Below are 13,594 nucleotides of genomic sequence, written 5' to 3' on the forward strand. Positions count from 1 at the left end.
GAGCTGAAGAAATGATTCCACAGCTGAGAAGAAAATGGGCAGTGACTGCACAAATGATCAGTAGTTTCAGAATTGTTCCCACACAAACTGCATGAGATGTCCAAAAGCTGAATGCCCCTTCTCACAAGATTAGCTCTAGCCAGACATTTGTTTAGAACCATAGTCCAAACTAGAAAATTGGCTTTAGATGGGCTAATGGGATTCCACACCTGATGGCAAGGGAAATCAGTGGCACCCAATCTACAAAGTTTAGAAGCCAAAGACTTGACGGAGAAGACACCATCTGAATTCCACTTTCAAAACCACTTATCTCCTGAGCAGAAATCAACCTCTTGGTTCTGAAGAATAGTTAACATGTTCAAAATCTCTTCCAACTCCCAGTCAAAAAGGTTCCTTTTTAAGGAAGGGGACCAAATAACTGAATCTCCAGATAAGCTGCAACACTCAGCAACAGAAGCCTCCTGGTTTGATGCACACTGAAAGAGGAGAGGAAAAGATTCAGCAAGGGGGCCATCCAAGCACCAAGAATCCTTCCAAAACTTTGTCCTACTACCATTGCCGACTTTAATTGAGATCCCAACAGCAAGAGCAGAGAAATGTTCATTATCCCCTTCCACAGAGAGTTTTCCCAACTTGGAGGAGGGTCCCTAGTTCTCCAGTTGCCCCACTCCACTCCATACTTACCGGCAATGAGAGATCTCCACCAGGCATCATTTTCAGCTGCAAATATCCAAATCCACTTACAGAGGAGAGCAGAATTAAAAGATTTCAACTTCCTTATGCCTAAACCACCTTCATCCTTGGGGAGGCAGACTTGATCCCAACTAACCAGATGGATTTTTTTTCTCCTCTTCCCAACCCCTCCAAAGAAAATTCCTTTGAAGTTTTTGAGCTTTCTTGCAACTTTGTTAGGAATAGGGAAAAGGGAGAGGAAATAGGTAGGTAAATTGGAAAGTGTGTTGCACAACATTGTATTACCCATTGCTGATTTTGTAGTGGATTTCTGCTCCTTTGCCCGTGGATGTAGGCTAGCTATAAGCCAGACCACGTAATTTGTGTGTATGTGTGTATGTGTGTGTGTTTTTTTAGTTCCTCTGTTTTGAGTTTTCTTTTTGTTTTCTCTATTCTTTTCCAATCAATTTCGGTCTTGGGTTTGTTTTGTCGTAACAAATAGTTGTAAGGCCTAGCTATGTTGTATGGAGTATTGGGCAATTAAGAAACAAGCAACATGCTAAAAAATGAGTGTGGTAGATATGTGAATGATTAGATGGATGAGTTGTAAAACTAGAAAAGACAAGGTCAGAAATGAAGTCATACAAAGGAACCTATAAGTAACTCTAACAGGTGATAAAATGAGAGAAAGTAGACTGAGATGGCTTGGTCACATGCATAGAACACCATGTACAGCTCCTGTTAAAAGAAGTGATCTATTACTAGTTAAAGGGGATAGAAGAGCTAGGGACAAACTGAAAAGGACTTTAGTGGAAGTAGTATGAAATGATTTAAGCACCCATAATTTAACAATGGATATGGCACTGAACAGAATAGAATGGTGAAGCAGAATTCATGTAGCCAACCCCATATAGCTGGGACAAGGCTTAGATGATGATGAAACTAAACATAAGACTCCTAACAAACCATGCAACAGAAATGAAGCAATTATTTCAGGCAATTTGCCTTACGTTTATTGGCATATTTAGAATTGTAAGAGCATAGACATGCCTTACATAAGACTCCTAACAAACCAATGTTCCAATGCTCATGAGGCGTGATCATGTGTGAATCCAAAACAAACCTTGTCTCTTGGCGTGCGATGACATAATAGTCTCAACAAAATGTAGGATGGTGACAAGTGGGGAGATTGGGAAAACCATGCTGGTTAGTACCTCACATCTTCACTGCAACTATTTATGCTGAGCTGGCTTAACTAACTAAGGAACTGATGATGTGCGATCTGGTCGCTCCCTGCTGGAAGGCAGCTCGGACATCGGACTAGCTACGTGGCTGGGTCGAACTGCAAGGCAAGAAGATCAAAGTGTTCCAGGGTACTTTACCCGGTGTGGGCACTCCGATGCTGAAGTTAGCGAAGGAGGTTTGAGAGAACTGATAGCTTTAGAATAATAGAATGCGAGAGCTAAATCATGTGTACCTTGTGAGGCTGGAGGTGAAGCCTTTATATAGGCAAGCTGCCTTGGACCTCACGATGCGTGTCTGAGATCACTGGCCCGTCTAACCCGGAGTTAGTTCTGCACTCGAAGATGGACTTTGAGTAAGTTGATAAGGCTTATCCAGGTCTGTCCGATTCGATTGGGCTAGAGATAAGATCCGTTGACGTGCGTCGTGATCCCAAGGAGATTGGAGACAGCTGGCTTGCTTCTAGAAGGAGGCTATGTGGCACCTTGGCAGGTCGATGAATGTGGCGAGCTGTTCGGGCCTCGGCCTAGCTGGGTGATCTAAGGTGTCCGAGGTGACTAAAACTGCTGAAGTGTCGCCAAGTCATTGCGTCGCTCCACGTCTCATCACGTCCTTGGACGGGCCAAATTATCCCTCATCAATTGCCCTCACTCCCGAGCCCGACGTAGTCAACTCGGGGCGGGAGTCTCAATGGGCTGAATGGATTTGGCCCGATCTTTGGTTCAGCTGAGGTCCAACCAACGGTTCAAACTTGATCAACTCAATTGGATCGACCTTAAGGGGCGAGATTGCGTCTCAGGCACACATGGACGTCGTGAGAACTATAAACTCCGCGGACGTCAAAAACGTGCTCAGCCGAATTCAGCCTCAGAATATGAACAATCGCAACCTTGGGAGCCATTAGATCTGTTTGATCTGGACCGTCTGTGGTCGTTTAAGGCAGCTATAAATAGGGCACTTTTTACTTCATCCCATTTTGAGCTCTGGTGCGTTTGGAGATCACGGAGCGTGTTGTCGTCAGTGTCTTCAATCCGGTCGACGAGGTCAGTCTTTCCTTCTTGTAGGTGAGTCATCTTCCTTTGCTCGTTTCATTTCTTTTCATTCCTTTCATTATGTCAAGTAGCGAGCCCGATGAGGTAAGGGTGTAGTCCGGTCTAGCCGAGGAGGGGACCTCGGTTCAAGACCAACGAGGTTCCCACAAAGGGGCTTCGTCTTCCCACCAACCATCTAGGCCCAAGATTTCGGACCACTTCGGTCCTACTGAGTTGTCCGCAGAGGAGATCCATAGTCTCGCAGCTCGGTACAGGTTCCCAAACCACTACAGCTACTATCTTGCTATAGGGGGTTTCCCTTGGGAGCATGATGAGGACGAGGTGGTCGTCTTCAAGGAGGCTCTGGAGGCAGGTCTCCAGTTTCCACTTCACCGCTTCACCCCTGCATCCGAACTCCATCCATACCCTGGTCGGTACAATTTCTCTTTTCTTTCACCTCGGCCTTCCCCTTGACATCAAGACCTTTGTCGGCCTCCACCAAATCAAACAGAACCCTGCTAGTACCTCGGGCAAGGTCAGTTACTACCTGTCTTACCGGCCCGGGTACAAACCTCTTCAAGGCTTTCCTTCCAAAGTCCTATCTTGGAAGAGTAAATATTTCTTTCTTAAGTTGTCCGGTGGGTGGCCCTTCCAGACGCACTGGAGAGAGGGAGTGAAGGACGTTAGGGAGGAGTTGAACGAGCAGATGCAGGCCAAGATGCGGAATCTGGTAGACCACCAGCTAAATTTGAATGACTTCAGGTTCGGGTACTTGTCTTCTTTACTTCGTGTTGACTTGACTAATTCTTGGGCTTTTTGTGCAGTAGACATGTCGGGTGTTGCGACTTCGTGGTTCCTCCAAAACATGAGGAAGAGGAAGAAGAGAAACGTAACCCACAAGGATGCACCTCGAGCATCCACTCCTGAACTCGTTGCGCCAACTGTTGTCGAAGTCCCAATGATCGACCTGGTCGGGGAAGATCAGGCGGAAAGGTCTTCACATGAGACCGAGGTGGCCCAAACGTCTGAGGTGCACACTTTGCAACTGAAGGGATGAGAGATCCATCATATGGATGGCCGAACCCTGCAAGAAGGTTGAGCGAAATTTCAAAAATTTCTCTCTCCCATGTGGGAATCACATTCCCTATATTAGAAAACTGCATTTTCAATGATCAACCTTGAAACCAAACCGAACCAAATCTGAAACCAAAAGGGAGTGGAGGGATATACATGATACGAAGTAATAATAACCTCCAATGAAGGTGTTCACGCCCAAGGAAAAATCCAAAGATTGCTTCCACCGAAGATGACACGGTGCAGGATGAAGCAGAATCAGTAGGACGGCTCTTCAGCAAGAACCGAATTCTTCAGCAAGAATGTGATGGAGGGCTAATGAGCATGACTTCAGATTACCTTTTCTACCAAAAGGTAATATCAAGAACCCTTCTTGATCGCTCCCACAGGTGGAGATCGAACTGGTATGGCGGTAAGAGCAGGAGAGAAGGAGACAGTGCAGTCAAACTGTGTTGTCTCTCTCTGGAATTCAGCAGTCTGTTAGATGATCTAAAGGTTCGCCCTGCTCTTCTATTTATAACCTTAAAGAGAGGTTCTCCTAATCCCATTAGGAGTTTCCTAATCCAAATCTTTTATTTGGATCTGGACTCTCTTTAAGAGATAAGGATAATCTCTTATCTTATCTGCAGATAAAGATCAACCTTCCTAATCTAATTAGGAGTTTCCTGATCCAAATCTTTATTTGGATCTGAACTCTTTGAGTGGATAGGGATGATCCCTTATCCTATTTGTTGATCCAAATCCTAGAACCGCCATCTTTTAATTAATCTTATTAAGCCAGTTCGAATTGGGCTTTAGGCCCATTAAGTCTATCTGCTCACTAGCCCCTCAATCTGCTGCCTAGTTAGTTATCCTTGAATGGCGTGGAACCCAAACATTGATCTACACATCAGCCACATGAGTTCAGCCCAACCTCTGTTACAAGGCCTGGCCGAATTCACTGTAGGAGACAATGAACCCCTGAGTCCATCACCATGGGCTCTTAATGGGCCCAACATTTACACTAAATGGTCATTGGGTCAAGCCATCTTATAAAAACCCAAGGACTGTGGGCAGATGCAAGATTAGCCCATCAGGTATTACCCCCAATGGTCTTACACTTAACCTCTCAGCCCATAATAATCAAACACTGCCCGACAAGAGATGACCTCTCCCTCGGTTGCGAGGTACAGTGTTGCACTCTCTACTCACATGGATCCCGGGAATTAAAACCTTTTGCAAACATTTTGAAACCAAAATATATATGTATATCTCTATATAAATATATTTTGCAAAAGAAATTTCAACGGTTGAAATCAACTGCCGACAGTTTAGGTTTCCATCAGAGAGAATGCATCCCCAATCATTCACTTTGTCCGACAAAGGGGTTGATCCTGTCACTATGATCACCCACTCAGATGAATTCTCGGACTGTCCCAACATACCCAAGTTTTGACCCCTTCTGAGGATCTCACTGATTGGCATATCAAAGACAATCCAATCCGACACCTAGTGTAGTATCATAATCGAGTCTAGGGGTCAGGTGTAACATTCCAGTTTTGTCCATCTATCTCCAAGATCTAGGGCAATACTGGAATTCAGGTCCGGTTCAGGCTTTCAAGAAAACCCACACTGCATATACCTCAGGTCTCACCCTGGCAGCTGAGACAAGCCACCCCAACCAACTTGGCGGCACATCAGTGTCAACCTTGGCAGGATAAATCTCCCCAGATCTATCCAATGACTGTGAAGATTCTAAACTAACACGAGTCTCATATGTGTCCAATTTAAGGGTATTATACAGAAGCATACCATAATAACATGAATCAAATATGTACTTTATTCATTTACATTAAATGTCATAATGTACATCATTCTGATTGGAGCTAAGGGCATAAACGTCTAACACTTTGCAACCCAAGGCTCCAACATCCGAGGAAGCTCCAAAGGGGAGGCAGTCCATCATGGACTTCCGGACTACCCTGATCAAAAGCAAGGAGGCTATCTTCTCCGAGGAGGTTTCCGACTTGTCCGAGATGCGGTCCGACCTGAACCCGCTGCACCAGCTGTTGTCGAAGTCCCAATGATTGACCTGGTCGAGGAAGATCAGGTGGAAAGGTCTTCACAGGAGACCGAGGTGGCCCAGACGTCTGAGGTGCACACTTTGCAACCCAGGGCTCCAACACCCGAGGAAGCTCCAAAGGGGAGGCGGTCCATTATGGACTTCCGAACTACCCTGATCAAAAGCAAGGAGGCTATCTTCCCCGAGGAGGTTTCCGACCTGTCCAAGATGCAGTCCGGCGAGCTCGGCACCAAGGCCATGTGTTTCCTCATGATGGTAAGCTTCCGAGTTCCTCAGTGTGCTATTCTCGAGCTATATCTTTTTACTTAGCTTATTCTTTCCTTTGCAGACGAACACCATGGTCCACTCCTTGGTCAAGCAGTCTACGCGGCATCTGGCGAGGGCTGAAAATGTTGAGGCAACGGTTGGTGAGTATCAGTCTCATGTGGAGCAAGCTGTCAGCATCATCGGCAAGTTGAAGGGCAAGTTGGTGAATGAGAGGAACCACATTGGGGAGCTTGAGCTTCACGTCGAGAAGCTCAAGAAGGAGCTTCAGGAGAAGGATGCTCACCTCGTTGAACGCGAGGTCCAAGCTTCCAAGGCATGATAACTACACATCATGCTCCCGTGGTGTGTGCAAATCACACCAACAAGTCAGTCAAGAGAACTACCCTGATACCAAAGATAAGACACAATTGGACAAAATCGTGGCAAGAAGCTTATTTGACAAATAGGAAGGGAAGACCAACTCCAACAATAAGAGGGAGGAGTCCCTAGGGTTTGCCTCCATTACTGCCATTGTTCTTGTGCACAAAGAAAGAGGTACTTATTATCATGAAAAAAAAATGAAAAGATTCAGCAACCACAACCACCTCAACTGCCCAGAAGATAAAGCAAATGCTGGTGTGGATCTGAAAAATAGAGGTCGCAAAGAGGAAATTGCTTAGGAACTTCAACAAACACACAAACAAGTACAAAGATGTAACGGTGAAGGTGACTAACCAATAAATCTCTTAAACATGGGATTTTCTCCCAATGTGCAATCATTACTTTCCCTAAAATACTAAATGCATTAACCTGAAAACAACACTTGGTACCTCCTCACTTGCTGCTATTAGTCCACATGCTGAATATGTTGCATTCCATGTAAAATACATTTTAAATATTCCTTCCAAAGTTCTTAAGCAAGGAAACTATGGTCTGTTGAAACTAAGATTTGCAAAACCTCTAAATTCACATACCCCACACATTTATACTTCAAAACCCAAGACAGGAATCATATTACAAGGACTCACAAACCATAAACCCTTGGGGCTGTTTTCCAAATCTTTAGAGTCTAAAACCCTTGGGGTTGTTCCCTGGGGGCTAATTTTCAAAATTTCTAGGGTATTTACTTAGGGAAAGTTTTCAGAAAATTCTCAGAATTTTGAGGGTTAATTTCACTAAAAAAAATTTGAAACCCTATTTAACAATCAAATAAGCAGCCTTTCTAGGGGTCTAATTTTCAAAGTTCATAAAGTTTGTTCATTTTCAAATGATTTTGAAAACAGTATTTCTATGATTTCGTTTTCAAAATGGGGGCTAATTCTTGAGTATACAGTGCCAAATGTTAGAGTTAGACCCAATCTTAATCAGTTGCTACTCAATAGACAAGCATATCTATTGTTGAGCAAGGGGCTAATGTAGGAGCATAGACATGTCTGACACCACTAGAGCTTACTAAAGTTACCTAGAAAATCCCAATCCTGTGCATGTGGAACCAGCATTCCAATAACCATGACACACAATCATGTACAAATCCAAAACAAACCAATGTTTTAAAGCATGGAAGTGCCACTGCCTGGAGGCATGAGGTATAGTTCAAAACGTAAGAGGCATAAGCCTCCTGTTGAGTTGGGCCTAGTTGTTTTTATTCTTATTTTAAGTTATTTAGTTAGGAAGTTGTTGGGCTTTAGGCCCATTAGTTTATGTTTTTAAGTTGTGACTGTTCAGCTACATTAGTAGTCGCCCTACTAAGGGCATCCTTGTAATATCTCATCCTTTAAGTTAAGTATAAATTATAATGGGGGTTGGCGGCTAGGGTTTATCTAAGAATCCTGGTTGACTTCCTCCTCTTTTCTCCTCCTCTTTTGCTGAAATCTTCATCTTCCTCCTCTTTCCCTTCACAAGAAATTCAACTAAATCTGCAATCAGTGATTTCTACTTGGTATCAGAGCAAGCCAAAGGTTCCTTGAGTTGTTTTCTCATGCAGCCCTAGATCGGCCGACTGCATAGTGATTTAAGAGGCTGATCAAAGATCTCAGGTAAGCCCAGTTTTTGGATCTTTTAGTGGATCTGTTTGCCCTGTAGCTGGTTTAGGGTTTCTCATCAAAATTAGGAAAAACTGGAGAAAGGGGAAGAGTCATGTTTCTGTTGGACTCTTCAATTTTGACCTAGGAAGTGGCGCCCTAATTTTTTAGGGTTCCTTGGAGTTTTCTATAAGGGACGGTTCAAGTCCTGCCTGATTTGGAGGCTTCTAGAGAGAGCGGCTGCCTCTTCTCTCTCTTCTCCTGTCCCGCAGAAAAGGAATCTTTTGTGGGAAGACAGTCTAGGACACCTGAAAGGTGTTGTTGGTTTCAGAAGTGTTTCATTTGATCTTCTTGCATATTTCATTTATTTTCTTTACACTTTTTGAGAAGCATGGAGGGTCACGGAGTTGAAAATAAGCCCGGGAGTGAAATGAGACCAGTGAGAAAAGGTGCTGGAGACCTTTTCGGGACTGGGACCATTACTACAGTTAGGTTGGATGGTGAAAATTACTTAGAATGATCACAATCTACAAAGATGGCCATTGGTGCTCGTGGGAAATTAGGGTATATCACTGGTTAAGAAGTGAAACACGAAACTAGCAACTCCCGGTGGGTACAAGAGAATTATATGGTGATGACTTGGTTGTGTAATTCCATATTGCCCCATATAAGTAAAAAATTTTTATGGGCAAATATAGCTAAGGAAATATGGGATGGGGTTGCGGAAACCTATTCACAGAGGGAGAATGTTGCTAGGGCTTATCAGTTGAGAAATCAAATTATTTTTACAAGGCAGGGAGATAGACCTGTTGCAGCCTATTTTTCAGCCCTTAAAACCCTATGGCAGGAGATTGACCATTTAGAGACATTTGCTTGGGAAACCACTAAGGATGCAACTACCTATCAGAAACATCTAGAGAAGTATAGGGTGTTTGAATTTCTTGTTGGCCTTAATCCTGAGTATGATATTGCAAGACAACATCTTCTTTCCAGGGACAGTGTTACCCTCTCCCAGGCATATGCCTTTGTGTCAGGGGAGGAGAGCAGGAGAGATGTGATGATGAAAACTCCTGTTTCTGATCAGTCTGCCATGGTGAGTACTGTGAAACCTAAACAAAGTGGAGATCGGGGTGGCAGTGAAATCAAGGAAGAAAAAAGAGATTTGATCTGTGACTACTGTAAGAAGCCTAAGCACACAAGAGATACTTGCTGGAAGCTTCATCCACATCTTGTGCCGACTAGACTGAAAAATAAGAAGGGAAATGCTCACATGGCAGTTACTGGAGACATTCCGGCCCCTCCTACTACAGTTGCTCTAGAGTCTGTTGCAACTGTTGTAGTAAGGGCCGAACTTGAGAGGTATGGGCAACTTTTGAACAAGTGGGATACAGCCAATTCCAGTTCAGCAGCAAGCGAACAACAAGGTACAGGTGGTACTAGTGGAGTCCACTCTACTTCCTTTGCTCACACAGGTAGTTCACACGTCACTGCAAATTATGTTTCTACTTCAGGTAAGGAGGGACTTCCTTGGATTATAGATTCTGGAGCCTCAGAGCACATGACCCATAGCTCTACTATTTTTTCTTCTTACCAGCTCTGTTCTGGCAGAGATAGGGTCTCCACAGCTGATAGATCCCATGTTCCCATTGTTGGGAAGGGATCTATCAAGATTAGTGATTCTATTTCTCTACCCTTTGTCCTTCATGTTCCTAGATTGAACACTAATTTGTAATCTATTAGTAGTTTGATTAAGAACCTGAATTGCTCAGTAATTTTTTTCTCCTGGTCATTGTATTTTGCAGAATCTAGATTCAAAGAGGACGATTGGGAGTGGTCGTGAAGTGAATGGAATCTACCTCTTGGATGTGCTTCCTCCTCATCAAAGTCATCATGTCAACAGGGATAGTGAGTCAGGGTCTGTGGGTCAAATTATACTTTGGCATAATCGTTTGGGCCATTTACCTTTTTCTTCTTTGAGTCTTTAGTTTCCAAAACTTTTTGAATCTGTTAGTTTGTCAAGTCTGGAATGTGAAGGTTGTCAACTTGGAAAGCATTGTAGAGATTCATTTAAACCTAGTAATAAAAGGTGTTCTTCTTTTGATGTTATTCATTCTGATGTGTGGGGACCTTACCATGTTCCTTCTATGGGAGGCTATCGATATTTTCTCTTATTTGTGGATAATTTCTCACGATACTCTTGGGTTTACCTAATAAGATCCCGCGATGAAGTACCATCCTTAGTGAGGCAATTTCATCAGATGGTGCTAACACAGTTTGGAACAAGAATAAAGGTGTTCAGGTCAGACAATGCTAGGGAATATTTTGAAAAACACCATGCCTCATATCTATTAGAATATGGTGTTGTCCATCAGAGCAGTTGTCCCTACAGTCCACAGCAGAATGGTGTTGCAGAAAAGAAGAACAGACACATTGTTGAGATTGCAAGAAGCATGATGATCACATCTACAGTTCCAATTCGGTTTTGGGGTGATGCAGTTCTCACAGCAGTATATCTGATTAACAGGGTGCCCTCTCGTATACTTGGATTCAGCACCCCATTCAGTCTCCTCTTTCCTGAGGGGGAGATGCTTCATATTCCTCTCAGGGTGTTTGGGTGTGTCTGCTTTGCACATATCCTTGGTCCTCACCGCTCGAAGCTTGATCCCAAGGCAAAGAAGTGTGTCTTACTTGGATATACAGAAAATCAGAAAGGGTACTGCTGCTATGATCCAGTCTCTGAGAGCCAGTATGTTACCATGGATGTCACCTTTTTTGAATCCACATACTTCTTCTCAAAGAATCCTTCTCAGGGGGAGTGTTTTGGGGAAGTGAGTCAGCAGTCTATTCCTCTCCCAGTTCCAGTCCCTGTGTCTACTCCTGTGCTTGACTCTCCTGTGTCACCTACCTTACCACCTCCTTTGTGTCCTACTTCTCAGCATTACTTACGATAGAGACTTCACAAGGAGGTTGATTCCACTACAGCAGAACTCACATCACTTCCTGTCGGTTCCTTGGAGACTCCAGATTCAACTGACATGGATTCAGGTATTCCTCTTGGTCCCGCTACTGTTTCAGTTCCCATTGATTCTACTAACCCTGTTACAGATAACCTCGATCTTCCTATTGCTCTCAGAAAAGGGAAGAGAAAGTGTACTGCTCATTGTATTTCACAGTATTTATCCTACAATGGACTTTCTCCTTCCTACCGTGCTCTCTTCAAACCTGAGTGGAAGACAGCTATGCAGGAAGAGATGGCAGCTTTGATTAAGAATCAGACATGGGACATTGTGGATCTACCAAAGGGCAAGGAGACAGTTGGATGCAGATGGGTTTACATAGTAAAATATAAGGTAGATGGAAGTATAGAAAGGTACAAGGCAAGACTTGTTGCAAAAGGGTACACACAGACCTATGGCATTGATTACTTAGAGACTTTTGCACCAGTTGCAAAGATGACCTCTGTTCGGATACTTCTTTCTCTTGTTGCTTCATACTCTTGGCCCTTGTTTCAACTTGATGTGAAGAATGCTTTCCTAAATGGGAATCTGCAAGAGGAAGTGTATATGGATCTTCCTGTTGGCTTTTACAGTGATGCTGAAAAGGGAAAGGTATGCAGGCTTAAGAAGTCACTTTATGGCTTGAAACAATCTCCCAGAGCTTGGTTTGACAGATTCAGAAAGGCCTTGATTGGCTACACTCAGACTCAATCCGATCATACCTTGTTTGTAAAGCGAAGGAGATCTTTGGTGTCAATCCTAATTGTTTATGTGGATGATATTGTTGTCACGGGGAATGACCTAAGTGAGACTGATTGTCTGAAAAGGAATCTACATAAAGAATTTGAAATTAAGGATCTTGGAGAACGGAGATATTTCTTAAGCACTGAAGTTGCAAGATCAAAACATGGAATTTTTATCTCTCAAAGGAAGTATGTCTTGGATCTTCTTCAAGAGACAGGGAAGCTGGGAACGAAGGCAATCAGTACCCCTATTGATCAGAATTATAGAATCAATGCATCAGAAGGTGAGCTAGTAAAGGACATAGGGAGATATCAAAGACTTGTGGGTCGGCTGCTATACTTGTATATGACAAGACCAGACATTTCCTATGCAGTAAGTGTGGTAAGTCAATACATGCATGCTCCACGAGTCTAGCATTGGGAGGCAGTTGACAGGATTCTTGCTTATCTGAAGGGACACCCATGGCATATTGTTTACTAATCATGGACAGTTGAAACTAGAGACTTATACAAATGCAAATTGGGCAGGATGCCTCGATGACAGGAGATCAACTTCAGGAGTGTGCACCCTTGTTGGGGGTAACCTTGTCTCGTGAAGAGTAAGAAACAAACAGTGGTGGCAAGATCAAGTGTTGAAGTTGAATACAGGGTCATGGCACATGGAGATTCAGAGCTTCTCTGCATCCGTTCCCTATTAGAAGAAATTGGTGTACAGGTAGAAGAACCTATGATGTTGTACTGTGATAACCAAGCAGCAATTAACATTGCCCATAACCCAGTCCAGCATGACCGAACTAAGCACATTGAAGTGGATAGACATTTTATCAGAGAAGAAGTGACTTCTGGAGAAGTTTGTCTTCCACACATTGCTTCTGATTTGCAGCTCGCTGATGTTCTCACAAAAGGTGTTGCAAAGAACAAGTTGGAGCATGACCTACGCAAGTTGGGAATGTGTGACATTTACTCCCAACTTGAGGGGGAGTGTTGAGTTGGGCCTAGTTGTTTTTATTCTTATTTTAAGTTATTTAGTTAGGAAGTTGTTGGGCTTTAGGCCTTTAAGTTGTGACTGTTCAACTACATTAGTAGCCACCCTACTAAGGGCATCCTTGTAATATCTCATCCTTTAAGTTAAGTTAAATTATAATGAGGGGTTGGCGGCTAGGGTTTATCTAAGAATCTTAGTTGACTTCCTACTCTTTTCTCCTCCTCTTTTCTTCTCTATTGCTGAAATCTTCATCTTCCTCCTCTTTCCCTTCACAAGAAATTCAACTAAATCTGCAATCAATGATTTCTACTCCTCCCAAGCACAAGGAGGAGCAAGCCTCCTTAAGAGGAGGGGGATGGGGAAGGAGGAGGGGGAGGAGAAAGAAGAGGAAGGAGGATTTCACTTTTATTTATTTTTAATAGAAAACTTTTATATTAAAACTCGTATAGCTTTCCTTTCCTTTCTTTTCTTTTCCTTTCCTTTCCTTTCTTTTTTTTTCTTTTCTGCCTTTTTGTATGAGGT

The 13,594-nt window shown here is 43.4% G+C and overlaps 1 protein-coding gene across 5 annotated transcripts in view; it reads right to left on the reverse strand.

Moving 5' to 3' along the window:
- Window positions 1–13,594, reverse strand: part of LOC104601841 (DNAse I-like superfamily protein) — a 37,858-nt gene that overhangs the window by 18,958 nt on the left and 5,306 nt on the right. The gene's annotated exons all lie outside the window — the stretch shown is intronic.

Source organism: Nelumbo nucifera, chromosome 3 (assembly GCF_055504915.1).
Source record: "Nelumbo nucifera cultivar China Antique chromosome 3, China Antique-T2T, whole genome shotgun sequence".
Classification (NCBI taxonomy): Eukaryota; Viridiplantae; Streptophyta; class Magnoliopsida; order Proteales; family Nelumbonaceae; genus Nelumbo; species Nelumbo nucifera.